The sequence below is a fragment of the Canis lupus genome, chromosome 4, assembly GCF_048164855.1.
Source record: "Canis lupus baileyi chromosome 4, mCanLup2.hap1, whole genome shotgun sequence".
NCBI lineage: Eukaryota > Metazoa > Chordata > Mammalia > Carnivora > Canidae > Canis > Canis lupus.
The window spans coordinates 26,508,582-26,523,895 of record NC_132841.1 but is presented as its reverse complement, the minus strand read 5'-3'; the positions used below and the strand labels follow the sequence as shown (position 1 = coordinate 26,523,895).

At 42.0% G+C, this 15,314-nt stretch overlaps 1 protein-coding gene and 1 long non-coding RNA gene across 10 annotated transcripts in view; one reads left to right on the top strand and one right to left on the bottom strand.

Moving 5' to 3' along the window:
• LRMDA (leucine rich melanocyte differentiation associated) overlaps positions 1 to 15,314 on the bottom strand; it is a 1,020,248-nt gene that overhangs the window by 827,499 nt on the left and 177,435 nt on the right. The window lies entirely within an intron of this gene.
• Positions 4,256 to 8,463, top strand: LOC140632057 (uncharacterized). Its single transcript, XR_012029570.1, has 2 exons — positions 4,256 to 4,627; positions 6,696 to 8,463. It is a non-coding gene; the product is annotated as an uncharacterized lncRNA (long non-coding RNA).

The following is a 15,314-nucleotide window of genomic DNA, read 5'->3' as shown; positions in this document are numbered from 1 at the left end:
TTGCAATTTTACTGCTGAACTACTGGTATTTCTTACTTATGCAACATTAAAATGTATAAGAAATCCTCTTGTGTGCTATATCCAGCATCTACTCTTGATTTATAATACCCAATTTAGGGGGGAAAAAACACAACTAAACCTGATTTAAATCACAGATTACTCTGTAAAACACAAGCAAGGAACTATTCCAAATCCTAAATGTAATTTAAACATATTTATATTTTACAGTGATATATTTTCCCCATTCCTTGTCTCACGACTGTAAACTTTCTATAATTATATAAGCAATTTCCCTAAGGTCACAACATTGATCATAGTTATAAATTGCTAAAGTACAACAACACACAGTGAACACTAAAATATATGCTGGACATCACAAACAGTTTCATCAAATCAGGAATGGGGTGGGGGAAGATGAGGGAGAGAAGAATAGAGATAGAGAAAGGGGAAAAAGTAGCAAACACATTTTCTGAGAAGTCATTATACAATGTCACATCCCTTCCCCAAAGCCATTGGGGACACACGTTTTACAAAGTGTCCTGAGAAGAGCTTGGTTTAATTTTTGATGATATTCTTAACCCATTGCCATTTGAGAAGGTCAACGATAGAAGCCACTCAGTTAAAGCACAAGTAAAAACCAGGAAGGGAAATCCTACAAGATTAAAACTGCCTTCTGCCCTGAACAGTATTCTCAAACTGTATTCCTAAGGAACCTGGGATTACATGGAGAAGTATTCTCTGGATAAAGCAGTGGAGAATCAGGTTTCTCATTCGTCCTCTAAATAGAACAACTTCTCTACGATCTGCTACCTCTCTTTGGGATCAGGGTAAGAAATCTCACTTGGAAAAACAGTTTTAAACATTATAAAAATAATTTAGAAACCACCACTCCTGATGCTGTCATCGTGAAGGATGAGATCCAAAAGAAGCTATCTGAGGGTCTCAGTTGCCAGTGTGTCTGGTGTTTCAGGGTAACTTTTCTCTTAATGAAAAAGGATGCGGGTTCTCTCTGCACAGGATGCAAATGGGGTTGCTGTCAGGTGCCTCCAGCATCCCGGGTTCCAGCCAGCCTGGCTGACAGGCTGGTCACCCCTAATGGTTAACAATGCCACACTCCACTGTGGGCAGCTGCCTATTAGGAAGACAGCTGAGACCCAGAGGGGAGGGAGAAATCAGTGTGTGGCAGGCACTGCCTTGCTCAACGTAAAATAAACTTAAAAAGACCTGTGTCCTCTGAAAGCTTAGGAATGCAGCAGTTCCAATTCTTCCTTCGAAACATTTTCCAAGTGCAGCTAAGCATCTCTACAGCTCAGGATCCTGCTTCAGCTCTCTGAGCAAACTACAGAGCTCGTAGTACAGGTCACACATGCTTTGCAGGATGATGGCCTTTGAGAGATGGACCTCCTGAAGCAAATAATGTTCCCCATATTCCCTTCATTCTGTACCTTCTCTGCACTCCTTTCTACTGCTTCTTCCTCTCCCTCTCATCTCCATTTTTCTACTTATTTCCTATCAATGGCTCCCCACTAAACAGTATCCTGCTTCCTGCAACATGACAACTTTCCCTAACTACAGGGCCTAGGCATAATATTTAACAGTGCAGGCATGGGCCATTCAGAACCAAGGCTGGCTACAAACAACCAACAGCTGCACACAACAGTGTGCTGAGTCAATGTAAGTCTTGGCCCTGACATCAAAACACAGAAAACTTGTGCCACCCACCAGCTAACTGTGCCAGCTTCACTGAGTTCAAATCTCCACTCAACCATAGCTTCTGCCTGTATGACATTAAATGATTTAACCCAGAACCTGTAAAATGGGCATAATAGTTCCTACCTGTGAGCAGTAAATGATTCAATGCAAGTAAAACTAAAATGTAGCATCAGCACTCAATAGATGTAAGATAGTTATTTCCTCCCCATTCTGTTCTTGGTTTGTCGGCTGTTTTCTGCTTGTATGTAGGGTGCCTGAATGGTTCATGGGTCCCCAATAAACAAGTGAAACAAGAAAAAAGCCTTGCTGGTTCTAGTCTCCAAAAACAGGGAGCTCTCCAGACCCCGGGTGGACTGAGGTTGGTGGTGAAATCTTAGAGCTGCTCAACTACAGATAATGAAGGCTGTGCTGCTGGATTATCACCCAGAGGCCCATGAGGGCTGAGGGCTTTTACTCCCTATTTATCACTTCAACAGCGTCTAAATAAATAAATAAATAAATAAATAAATAAACAAACTACCAATTTTAAAAATTTTATGTATCATTTTGAAAATTGTACATATTTTTATCAGAGCAAAGCATAATACAATCCATGAGAAAATGAAAACAAGGCAATTAAAATCACCTATAATCCTGCTGCCCACATGATGCTAATATAGCTAGTTCCTTACTAAGAGCTTACCGTATGCTGGCATTGTGTGAAGATTCTCATTATATTACCTATTTAATTCTTACAACTCTTTAATGTTGAGGAGTCTTAAACATAGCAAGGTCATTCGCTAAAAGTAACATGATCACACTGTTCCTAAGTGACAGCACTAGGATATGAATCCAAGTCTGAATCCAAAGCTTATATGATCAACTCCACATAAGATTCCCTCCAGGAATCCTAAGCCTAGATACAGGTAGACAGGTAAGTAGACGTAAGAAACTCTCACTGAATTAAGTTTTACAAAGGATTAATCAATACGAATACTTAAAATGTATTTGGTTCCAGTACAAAATCTTCAGTCCTAAGGGCCTTGAATTTCTCTAGTTAGAGAGTTTCAGTATGGGCAAGTTTTACAAATCTCAATCACAAGTACTTTTCACATGGCCTCTCAAAAATGAGTAAACACAGTACAACACAAACCCACAACCACAACCCATGGGTTTCCGAGAAAATAATACAGCAATCCAGACCAAATATTAAAGAGAAATGGTGAGGAAAAAAAAAAAAAAAACCTTGACTTGACAATACACAGAGGCAGGAGTATCTGCACAAATATTTTAATCAGAAAAAGTAGCTTGGGGCACCCTATTAAATGTCAAGAAGGGCCAACTCTTTTAATCCTTCAAGTCAAGTGCCTCTTGTTGCATCAATTCCTCTAACTGCAGAAGTAGAAATGTTCAACTTGGGACCCATTTTTCATCTCTTTCCTTGTGGGTGCTGGTGGTGGCCTTAATTATAGACAAAAATTGGTCCACTGGGCACTTTGTTTTTTTAAGCTCAGAACCTTAAAATCTGTTCTTGCAGGGAGAACAGATAGACTCAAACCCTCAGAAAATGGGACTGAAAGACTTAGAAAACAAAAAGCATCCAGCAATTGACAGATTCAACTCCTCAAAAAGGCATTAAATTGAGAGGAAATCGGGGGACAAGGCCATAATCCAACATGAGAGGCCAGATCTGGTCCTCAGACACTCAGGCACAGTCCTCCAGGGACTCTGGTCTACCCTGGCCTGAGGCTGCCCCCTAAGAAAGTTAAATAACCGTAACTGCTGGAAAAGAGCTCCTGAAAGAGAACAGAGATCCAGCCTGTCATTTATCAACCACGGAGTTTGCTAATGCAAAACACAAAGGGTCATCAGAGCCTAAATTAAATTCCCAATTCCCCATTTCCTGGGAAACATCCCAAAGCAGCCCCAATTCCTCAGGCACCCATAGCAAAGCACACCCACAAATTCTCTTGTTTCTCTAAAAAGGATGGCAAGTGGTCTTGGCAATAATTTGGAGATGGAAAGACTACCTCCTTCACGGATTTTCAGTTTGATAAACTACTTGGGACCATGGCCATGCTCATCCTCAGTCTTCATCTTTTGTCCTCTCAGTAAGGTTTTATAGTTTTCTTCACAAAAGCCCTGCATTATTTCTTACTAAATTAATCTGTAGGCATTGTTGCTGTTGTTAATTGTAAATGAGGTCCCTTCTCCCTCCCATTTTGCTGTGTGGATTTTTCTATTTTGACAACTTCGTATAACTCTCATTAGTTTAGGAGTTTTCAGTTGATTCTGTTGAGTTTTCTAGCTTCACAATCACTTCATCAAAAATGGTATTTTTATCTTCTCCTTTTCATTATTTATATAACATCTATTTTCTTATTTTTCCTATATTAACTAAGGCAATGACTGCAAATTCAAGAGCCCTTAGGGTCAGGCAGGTAAGATAACTGAGTGACTTGAGCTCAGAGGGGACCTTGTGACCTAGACAATGAAGCCATGGGTTTGAAGGCAGGAGCTGCCCCTCTGCTCTGGCCCCATGTTACATTCAGGGACACGGGCCTCATCTTGCCAGATTTCTCAAGAGAAGCCATAGATAAGGATTTTCTGGTGAAACCTCCAGTTTCTTTAAAGGTTCACAGCTAATTTTTTTTTAAAGATTTTATTTATTTATTCATGAGAGACACAGAGAGAGAGAGAGAGAGAGAGAGAGGCAGAGGCACAGGTGAAGAGAGAAGCAGACTCCATGCAGGAAGCCCAACGTGGGACTTGATCCTCGGACTCCAGGATCACGCCCCTGGCTGAAGGCAGGTGCTCAACCATTGAGCCACCTAGGCATCCCACACAGCTAATTTTTTCCATTTTTAAACATCGGGCAGGCCATAACAGAGTGCCTGATGGACAGAGTCAACCCCAGAGTGATGGAAACCTCCAGGTGAGATCTTCTGGGATTTAAGAAAATGGTGAATTTAAATCATAAAAGAAATGGACACTCTTATCTCACCCCTGACTTTCTCTAATACTGTGCCACTGAAGAGGATATTTGTTTTTGACTTGAGGTTAAGAGTTTCCATCATGTTAAGTCTCTGTGTAGTGCTAGTTTACTAAAAATAGTTTATCAGAAGTGAATTTTGAATTCTATTAAGATGATCTGGTTTTCTCCTTTGCCCCTAATGGGATTATTTATATCAATAAATTTCCTAAGATTGGAAAAGAAAAAAATACTTAAAATATACTATGGGAGAATCCACTATAATATGTACTTTCAAAGAAAAAAGGTAAACAGAGCTTTCTTAATTTTCTTAACTCCTTAATTTTATTTTATTGGCTCAATCCTTAGTTGTGACTTGCTTTCTCACCCATATTCCAGCAACTTATGCTAGTCTGTCAAACTCCTAATCATAAAACTGCCATTGATATCATCTGTTTCAAAAATTTATTCACAACTGGATCCGTCATCAGCTCAGTCTACACAACCAGTTTCAAATTCCAAAGCAATTCCACACCACAATCTACATCTGTATTCCCAAATCCACTTTGATACAGTTTCCCAAGTCCACTTTGATACAGTTCACTCTTTGGAAAGATGCTACAATGACAAATTTTCTAGAAACAGGTTTTGTTTGGGGGGGGGGGGGAGGTGGCAGTGAGGGGAAGCAGCTTTAAATAAAAAAGATGTAACTGGCTTAAGACAGAAAAGACATTCAGTGCATGAATGTAGAAACATCACTAAACTTGGCTTACAAAATTGTTAATTATGTATTTGACAGTGAAATATCGCAAACAGCTGGGGCTAAAGAATATAAACTCACACAGGGAGTGGGTAGGAGTGGGAAAAAATACATTCAGACTAGCAAAAACCAGCCAAGAGGGTGTTTAAACTCAACCTCTTCCATTGTAACAACGTTTTACACCTATGTAGCAGGTCTCCTACCTCAACCAAAATTCACAAGCCAACTTCTCAACTGCTATTCCTAGGGTTCTAGCTTAGCCGGGCTCTCAATTATAAATTCTCCTCCCCCATTTAGAAAGTTGGGCCATACCATTTGCGACCATCAGAAAGAGCCAGGCCAGAACCTAAAAGAATGTGCAAACCAAGACTGTAAAAAGAAAAGCCATCCTTTTGAGAAGTTTGGTCTTTTTTTTTTTTTTTTCAAAATATGTAAATAGTCACAGTGCCTTGGGAGACTGCTCCAGAGAATTCCCAGAGCCTGACATCCCATCTCCCCTCAAACACATGCTCCAGCGCTCACCACATCTCCCGCCAGGAATCCACTTTCCTGGGACCCTTCCCCCAACCCACAGGGAAGAGCCAAAGTCAGAAATGTGCACACGGATTTGTTCTGAAAGTTCTCACCAGCACAGTCCGTGACAAGGCAAAGCCCAAGCCGGACATCTTGGGGTGGGGGTTGGGGGGGAATAGCTACTTGATTCTCTGACACTAGGAGGAAAAATTCTTAGCAGAAAAAAAAAGGCCCACTCTTTGGAGACCCCGTCAGCAGTTGTATGCTGTAGGAGACACAGGCTCCCCCTATACCAGATACAAAGACAACTTGATTTCCTCCCCACAAGACCAGGTGGCAAAAAAAAAGAAAATCTTTAAATCCCTAGCACATTTTAACATTTGAGTGGGAGTCTGCAGGGTACAAGCTTAGAAAGTATAATATTTATAGAAATACTTTAATATTCTGATAAATCTAACAGTATATTCATAAAGCCTTTCCTAATAATTCGATATTGTATAATTAAGATGGTAAATTTCTTTTTTTTTAAGATTTTATTTATTTATTCATGAGAGACACAGAGAGAGAGAGGCAGAGACACAGGCAGAGGGAAAAGCAGGCTCCCTGCAGGGAGCCCAATGTGGGACTCGATCTCGGGATTCTGGGATCACGCCCTGAGCCAAAGGGCCACCCAGGCGTCCCAGGATAGTAAATTTCTAAGTCCAAGGGTTAGAGCCTTCTGGGAAGAAAAAAAGTATCACAACAGTCTCTTCTTTTTAGATGGGATGATGTAACATCCTTATTTGTCTGCCATCAAGTATTTTTACAAAATGCTGAGAACCACCAGATTGTGACTTAAACTTCTCTGAAAAGGACCGACTACCAGTAAATACCCTAATTCCTTCCTCTAATAATCTTCCCTGAAGATAGCCACATCTTGGACAAAAGTTTAAGAGGTTGATATCCTCTCTGACTATAGATCATATTGTCTCTAAGTATGAGAGGCACAAGACTAACTTTTCAGGGGAAGGTACCAAGCTCACTCTTCTCTAGGATACTGACCACCTTCTAGTATAATGTAGAAGAGCAGAAGTGTTAAGGTTGCTGGTGGGCCACAAAGATCTTAGAATATTAGGAACCAAGAAAATAACAAGGAGAGGGGTCTATACAAGGACAGAACACATGATGGCATTCAACAATGATTTTAAAAACCAAACAAAATCATCATGCCAAGCAACCTAAGAGCAACATGCCCAGATTCCCGAATAAGGGGAACCAGTTTAGGGTGGATCAGTGGAAACAGCCCTACCCTCCAGAAGACCATGGCAAAACCACATCAATGCCAGTCATAGGAGATCACTCCATTTTGCAAAATATAAAACTGTTTCATTGCAAATCTATGGAAACAATGTCACAGGGGCCAAGGGCTGTCACTTTGAGTCAAAGAAGGCCCATTTCAGTGTGGCGCTGATGGCCAGCTATGTCAAGGCGAATTACACCCCCACTTGCTGAGAGAGAAATGTTCAGCTGGAGACACACCCACAGGAGTTCAGAAAGCCAGCACTCCTTCCAAGCCATGCTAATCTATCACAGGCTCAAACAAAGGATGCGTTTTTTCCCCATCAAGAAATGGAAAGGACTGGTGATGGGACAGTCTGAAGGGAGTGTTAGGGACCTCTTCTGAGCCAAGGCTCCACTCTTGCTCCCAACAGGGGGTAGGAAGGAAGGGGAGCCACAAGGCTCACTGCCTAGTGGAACCTGAATATAAAAAGGAGAGTAATGAGCAGAAACTGAAAGGGATGGATGCCCAAGAATGAACTGGAGTTCCTGCTCCAGCTTGCACTGAGGTTCCAGGAGCTGCTTGAATGAACCGGTAGGTGGCCAGATGAGACACACAATTTGGATTAAGAGGTTATGAGATCTTGGGTATGTCACAAACTCTCTGGGCTGCAGCTAAGTTATAACCAGCAAGAAGATTCTACAGTAACATGGTCTCGTGGCTAGCAATTTCTTCTCCAGGAAGAGGTCAGAAGGAAGATCAAAAGGTAAAAGCAAGTTCAGACCCAGTTCTGAAGTGAGAGTAGAAAGGAAGAGATATTGTGCAGATTCCAAATAAGGTAAAAAAATCCCTCATTCATCCATAGATACAAACCAAACATGAAGGACGGAAGCAGACTCCAATTACACAAATTGTGTTGATGTCTACCAAGTCAACCCGAGGTGTAAACTTCTAATGAGGAAAAGCAGCACGTTCCTCAGGCTTCTTGACGTAGACCTAATAGTCATTTAAATTCTTGATTCCAAGAACATGGCTATTCAAGTCTTTATTCAGCCTATGGATGGATAAGGAATGGTAAGTGTATGCCCATAATTTAAGAGGAAAACAAAAAGAAAGGCTTCCCATCATTAAGTGTCTTCTGGGTGCTAAGCACTGCCATCTGTGTGTGTGTTTATGAAGCCCAGCATGGCCTAGCATGGAGCCTACTTCAAGAAAAAAAAAAAAAGGTTGGAAGAAAAGTGACTATATAAAATTTTCAATGTACTCTCATCAACAGTCATGACTACTGGACAGGACAGAAATTAAGTCACTTGGAAGATTCCTTCTTGTGACTCTGACACTGCTTCTGGAAATTCAGCATCACTGGGCCCTGGAGGTCTCAGTTTGGGGGAAATGCCTAGCCACCGCAAGATAACTATTCATGTTATCCTTGCTTTCCAGAAACCCAAGAGAAGACACCTTGGTTTTTGCATGTCTCCCAAAAACCAGAGAAGTGAGATCTGCTCCTTAAATTATAAGAGTTCTTGAAAGTGTAGGGAGGGGGGAAAGGATTCCCCGCACCATCACCCACCATCCCACCATTCCCATATACACGAGCTCATGTGCAGTGCAACCCAGAACCAGCAGGTTCCATCCACGTTAATAATGAGCCAGAGAATAGCCAACCCAGAGAGGAGGAAACGCAGCAGGAGAGGCCGCAGGTCTGCCAACCCCACAAAAAGGGATCATCCTGGGCTCAGTCCTTCCATCAGGCAACTTTTAACTTGGAACATAAAAATGAAAAAGTGCCTTTGTTTAAAACCCTCCTGAAGTTTCTGATCACGATGATTTATGTAAATAAAATGTTAAATTAAAATGTAGGTGTTAATAAAATTACATATATGATGGAATGGCTGTACTTTTTAAAACTGATCTGCAATAAATTTTCTAAATTCTGATTGCAGGTGATTCAGGCCTTGAAAGCTTTGCCAACAATAGCCAGCAGAGGTCTATTACTGAAGTGGTATTAATATAGCTATCATCACCAATTCAAAGCAGATAATAAAGGACTGACACATTTATTATCATTATTAATTAACAGTTTTCTGAGATGGAATTAAATCAATATGCTGCTCTGATATCATTTTAACTAGTTATGCAAATCAAACATTTAGAGCCCATGAACAGATATAAATGCCATTCAAAATTCACTTCACACTTATTACTGTAATATCAGAACTTTCAGGCTTTGCTAGTAAAAAAAAAAAAAAAAAAAGAGGACTTAATGCTCATTTAATTACACTCAGACATAAAGCTTATGGAATGAAAGTTGAAAGAGCTGATTAGTTAGGAAGTCATAGTAAGGCTATAACACTCGGGATAGACAATGAGATAATAATGTGAAAACGTGGGACTCCGCACAGAGTGGTTCTGGCAGATTTTATTAAAAAGAACAATGACATGTGTAGGAGAATATGTTTTTAAATTACAAGTTGAGGACCCTTTCTTAAATCCAAAAAGGAGAAAAGGAGCGAGAGGAGAGACAGGCAGAGAAGAGAAAAAAAGAGAAAAAGGCTGGGTTGGCAGGGGCCTACAACTTGTCATTTATAAAATAGGAAACTGCCAGTTTCAATTGTTCAACATTTCTTCCGAGCTACACCAGGATGCTGATGGTGACTGTACAGTTTTTTACATGCAGGATGCTATCTCTACCCCCCGCCAAGCTTTTCCAATCTGATGAGCAGAGGTCTCTCCCCACATCCAGGACAGCTACCTGGAGAGTCATAGTGAGTCTGAGTTCTCTGCTGCTGGGTCCGACCACAGTAGGACACGATGCAAAAGAAGTGGCCCTTTGTGATCTGGGTTACTCATTTGCAAAAGCTAAGCATCCCCCCTCAAAAAAGATGCTCTCCCCTAAAAACACCACCAGAGGGATGGGAACAGCCTCCCACTCTGGCTCAGTCCTTCCATCAGGTCATGGACGAACTTAAGGCCTAGGAAGGAACAGCCAGAGACTTTGAGTACTGCCCAGGCCCTGGCTTTCACTTGCTGCCAGGACCTTACACTTGGAGCATTTTTATGAAAAGGATGGAATTGTTTCTATAGTGTAAGTTAGTCTAGGCAGTACACCTTGCCTTTTTGTTTTTTCTCCAAATCCTATTTCTAGCTTCATGGGGGGAGGAGTGCACTTGATTTTCAGTGCGATCCATTTCAGAGCCAGAAAATGAATAGTACATATACCAATAGAAAACATGGTGCCAGTGTTTGGATCTGCTGTGATCTAAAAGGAACAATACAAAAAGGAGAGAATGAAATGTTATTATCCGGGATCCCTGGGTGGCGCAGCGGTTTGGCGCCTGCCTTTGGCCCGGGGCACGATCCTGGAGACCCGGGATCGAATCCCACGTCGGGCTCCCGGTGCATGGAGCCTGCTTCTCCCTCTGCCTGTGTCTCTGCCTCTCTGTCTCTCTCTGTGTGACTATCATGAATAAATAAATAAAATCTTTAAAAAAAAAAAAGAAATGTTATTATCCTTTCCACACCTTCCACCTCCAACTCATTAGCATCTTAACATTCTTCATGTTGTTGCTCAGAAATCTAAGCCCAAGTCACAGACCAGTATCCATTGTTGTATTGCCATTTTCCATGGAATTTTACAAACAAAAAAAAAATTGTCAAGAATTAAGACTTTATCCACTAGGATTCTGCTGTGAGAAAGGACAAACTATCAGTATGAGTAGTGGTGGGCACAGGGCAATGCACCGAGAAAAGACAGGAAAGTGTACAAGAAAATATGTAACAGTCTACTCAGAGTAGCCCAATAAGAGGTGATATTTTATCATCTTCTTTGTGCTTTATTTTCCAAATCTTAATACGTCCATTCTTCCCATGAAGAATATTTACCGAGGGTCAGCCACTGGCCAGGCTATGTATAGGGTTTAGAAACTTGACCATCAAGACAGACAAGGTCCTGCCCTCTCAATGAGAACAACTTAATAGGAGAGGCAGAGAATTAAACAGTCAATGGCACATGTGATGAGATTTGTCTGATTTTTTTTTAAAAAGGGGGGATTTACAAAGCTATTACTGCCGTTCAATTAAGATTCTACACATCTTTCCTGGGTCTTGAATAAATGTAATATCTCCCAGTTTGGAGTGTTCATATTGTCCTAAAATGAGAAGCAAGCCCATAGCATTAACCTGAAGCTTGAAAAATCGCTACGCTTTCTACTTTTTTATGGTAGAGATGGAAGACGTCTATCCATAGCAAAGATCAAGCATCTAGATAAAGTGCCTTGGTGGTTAGCTGAACTGGCTGGCCCCTCAATCCTCTCCATTCTCAAGCTAACCAAGATTTTTACAGAATATCCCCCAAAGATAACAGTACTTGCGGCCCTCAGTCCACTCACTCTTCTATATTGACCGTCCTGGAACAGCCAGACTCAACAATCCCATTTGGGGACCAAAACATCCCCACTTGTGACTTTCCAACAGCCTAAAATATGGAGCAAATTTGCCATAAATCATCCTCTTTAAAGACATTAGATTTTTATTAAAAACTCATCTTTTTCCATATCTTCAAATACCTAGAGAATACAGAATTCAGAATTCTGTTAGAGTAGAGAAAGACTCTAAGGAAAATCCCCATTACTGCCTCCACTCTACCCTCCCCCCCCCCTTTTTTTTTTTTCCTCCTCTCTGTTTTTAATTCAACCTCTAGTTCAGGGATAATATGGAAATAATATTTGTATGATGACTATTACGTATATATGGCTATATCTGAGGATGAATGTTAAGATCTCACAGGTAGGTAAAATATGTAGAAGACAAAATACAAGCTCACCCTGGTAGGTAACCTTAGGTGGCAATTGGAAAGGGTGCTTGAAATCACTAGGTCATGAACCAATGGAGCTCCACTTACCAAGCAGATGAAACCAGCAAGAGAAGCATCCAGCCATGAGGAAACCTTTCCTTCAATTCAAGGAACAGTCTCAGGGGCAGTAAATTAGGAACAAAGCCCGATGACTGGTACATTAACTAGGACAGCCCCCCAAGATGAGACTGCAGGAAACCAGGCCGGGTGGTTGTGGACAGTGCAGAAGAGCAAACCCTCCAACTCCAGCCTATTTGCCTCCTGTATTTGCCAGCAAATTCCAGCAAATGTCAGGCCATGCAGGCAAAAGGCTGATACCTCTGCCACTGTACAAACAACTGTACATTTCGTTCCAGATTCCCCCCTCCCTTCCCTGGCTGTGGATATCCAGGGATCCTATGGTTATCCAGGGAAAGTCATGGTCAGTGGAGGGCTGTCTGCTTCTACTTCCCTGTTTGCACTGCAACCCGCCAACCAGTGGTTTTTAAGACATATCCTTAGACCAAGAGGTAAGGTAAAAACATCCAAAACTTCATGGAGCCTAGTGATCCTGTTCCTTAAGCCCTTTCCAAGGGGATCTTCTTCCCTAGCAATTTAGCAAGATGCTCCCCCAACCCCTGCCCCCCAGCCTCATGTGAAAGACAGCAGCAGCTCTTCTCTCCCTGCACCATCTGTAGTGTCTCTCCTGGACCTCCCTCCACTTGGCCTTCAGCCCCACCTTCTCTGCACAAGAATATTTCCTTGGCCTCCTCAGCACCAGAAATCACTCAAGGTTAAAAGCATCAAGAAAACCTTTAGCTTGTCAAAGGACTGAGAGGAAGAGTGGTGGTGGTTATCGCATGGGACAGTCAAGGTCAGCTGGTTCTCCCGCCTTCGGCGCTGCTCTGAGTAGTTGAGGTATGTCTGTGCACAGACACAGAGGCAGGTGGGGAGCCGCTAAAATAGACCATCGCCTCCTCTTTAAGCTGTCTAGAGGAAATAAGAGTACACCATGTACCAAGGAAAGGCACAGGATTTCTCTAGATTTTCAGAGGCTCTGCTGAAAGTTGGAACTTTCCTTGAGAAGGAAAAGAATGGGAGAGAGAAGAGGAATCGCTGAGGTCTTTTACACAGAGGAGGAGGGCACATATTTGTGTTATTTTTTAAGCCTAGACAAAGAAATTAAGCTACAGCAAGAGGTCCACAATTTAGAGGCTTTCAGAAGATGAGCAAAGTGGGGTACTCACTTGGTAAGGAACGAAGGAAGATTAAAACTATTTTTTTTTTAAGATTTTACTTATTCACTCATGAGAGAGACAAAGAGAGAAAGAGAGAGGCAGAGACACAGGCAGAGGGAAAAGCAGGCCCCATGCAGGGAGCCCGAAGTGGGACTCGATCCCGGGACCCCAGGATCACGCCCTGGGCCGAAGGCAGGCACTAAACCACTGAGTCACCCAGGGATGCCCTAAAACTACTTTTCTGAAGTAACTGGCACCTTCCCAACTCTGCCTCCAACCCCACCCTACCCTGATCCATGGAAATCAAGGCTGGAGTCAAGAGGAAACCTCCTCCTGGGATGCAGTGCAGCGTGTTGGATAAAAACACCGACTCCCTTACCAGTTGCACAAATCACCTAAGAAACTCTGTGCCTCCGTTTCTTCATCTTGAAAATGAGAATAGCAACAGTCCCATCTGAGAGCTTCACTACCAGGATCAACTGCAGTTGGTACATGACATAAAGGCTCACAACAGTGCTTGGCTATGGCAAGCACTCAACACACCACTAACCCATCATCGTCAGCATCCTTGCCTTCTCAGAAAGGTCCTTCCCCTCGAGCTTGACCTCTCAGCCGATGACCCCACCATCACTGCTGGGGTACCTGGGGTTCGCGAAGCTCCCAGGGCTGAGCGTAGCTATGTCATCTTCACAGGTTTACCCTGCCCAGACCCACGAATGGGCCAACTTCCACGAGTAAAATCACTCGAAAGCAATTTTGAGGACTTGGTCCTTCGACACTTTACATAACCAATTTATAATAATGGAGCACTGTTTTTTCTCGTGGCCCACCAGCCTCCTGGATTGTTATTAGCGCTGCCTTGGTTAGGAAGCTGCAATATGATCCTCTGACTAGAAATACTGGCATAATTTATTGCATTATTACTCCTCTGAACTGAAAGCTATTAATTACCTGGAGCAGGATGCACAAGTGAAAATTTATCAGAGGGAAGTGATGAAAAATGTGCCCACTGTCTTAAAATAATAGGTGCTTAATGGTTTTTTTGTTTGCTGGCTGATCTCAGGCATCTTATAAACAACTCCAGCTCAGTTATCAGTTGTGAATTTTGCCCCCACCCCCCTCCTTTTTGCCCCCTTCTATTATTCTATCATCCCGTATCTTCCCGTGAGGACAGGAGGAAACGTTTAAGATATTCACTTAAAAGCAGAAGGGAGACTCCAACCCTCTGCTGCATCGCACAATTATTAATATAACATGGAAATACACGATAAACTATATTTGTATGTTTATCACCCATGTTGGTAGCACAAATATATCTGCCTGACTGATGTCTCTTTCTAGCAGAGCATTTTATTTTAAAACTTCTAAAACTCAGACTTGGATGAAAAGGCATTCTATGGGACACGTGTAGGTTAACTATTGTCTGCAGCCCCTCACGAGTGACTTTAATTTAACCTGCATCTCAAAATCCCCAAATTCGGTCTCCGCGCATGTTCTCCACCCAGCACTTCCCTCGTCTTGCTCCTATTACCGTCATCGACCAGGGATCCAGAAAGAAAGAGGAAATGGGGCCAATAATGTGTTATTGTATTATTTATACATTTCATGTACATGTGAAAGATAGGAATAGGGCTAAATTCATCATATTTGTTCCTACTTTTCAGAATTATTCACATCTGTATGATTCCGTAATTGTTTCTTCTATAAAGTTATTGGAGTAATTTTGCTCCGTATATTCCCGATCAATTCCCCCTCTCAAGGGCACAGTTGAAAAGTGATATTTGAAAACGGCCTCTGATAGATTGCATGGTTAGTCAGCAGCAGAGACAAACAACCTAATCCAGCACAAATTAGTTCAGCTGCCAGCAATAGTTTTATACAAAGATGTAAATTATGTTGTCAAAATCGGTCGCTTTCTAGCTTGCTGCTCAGCTAACAAGAAACCACTTTGGCTGATAAAGATGAACACTAAGCTTCCCTCTCTTACAAATTTGCAAATCTGCCATTTCAGCATTCTGTTAGCCACAAACAAACAGCCAGCTATAATTGCT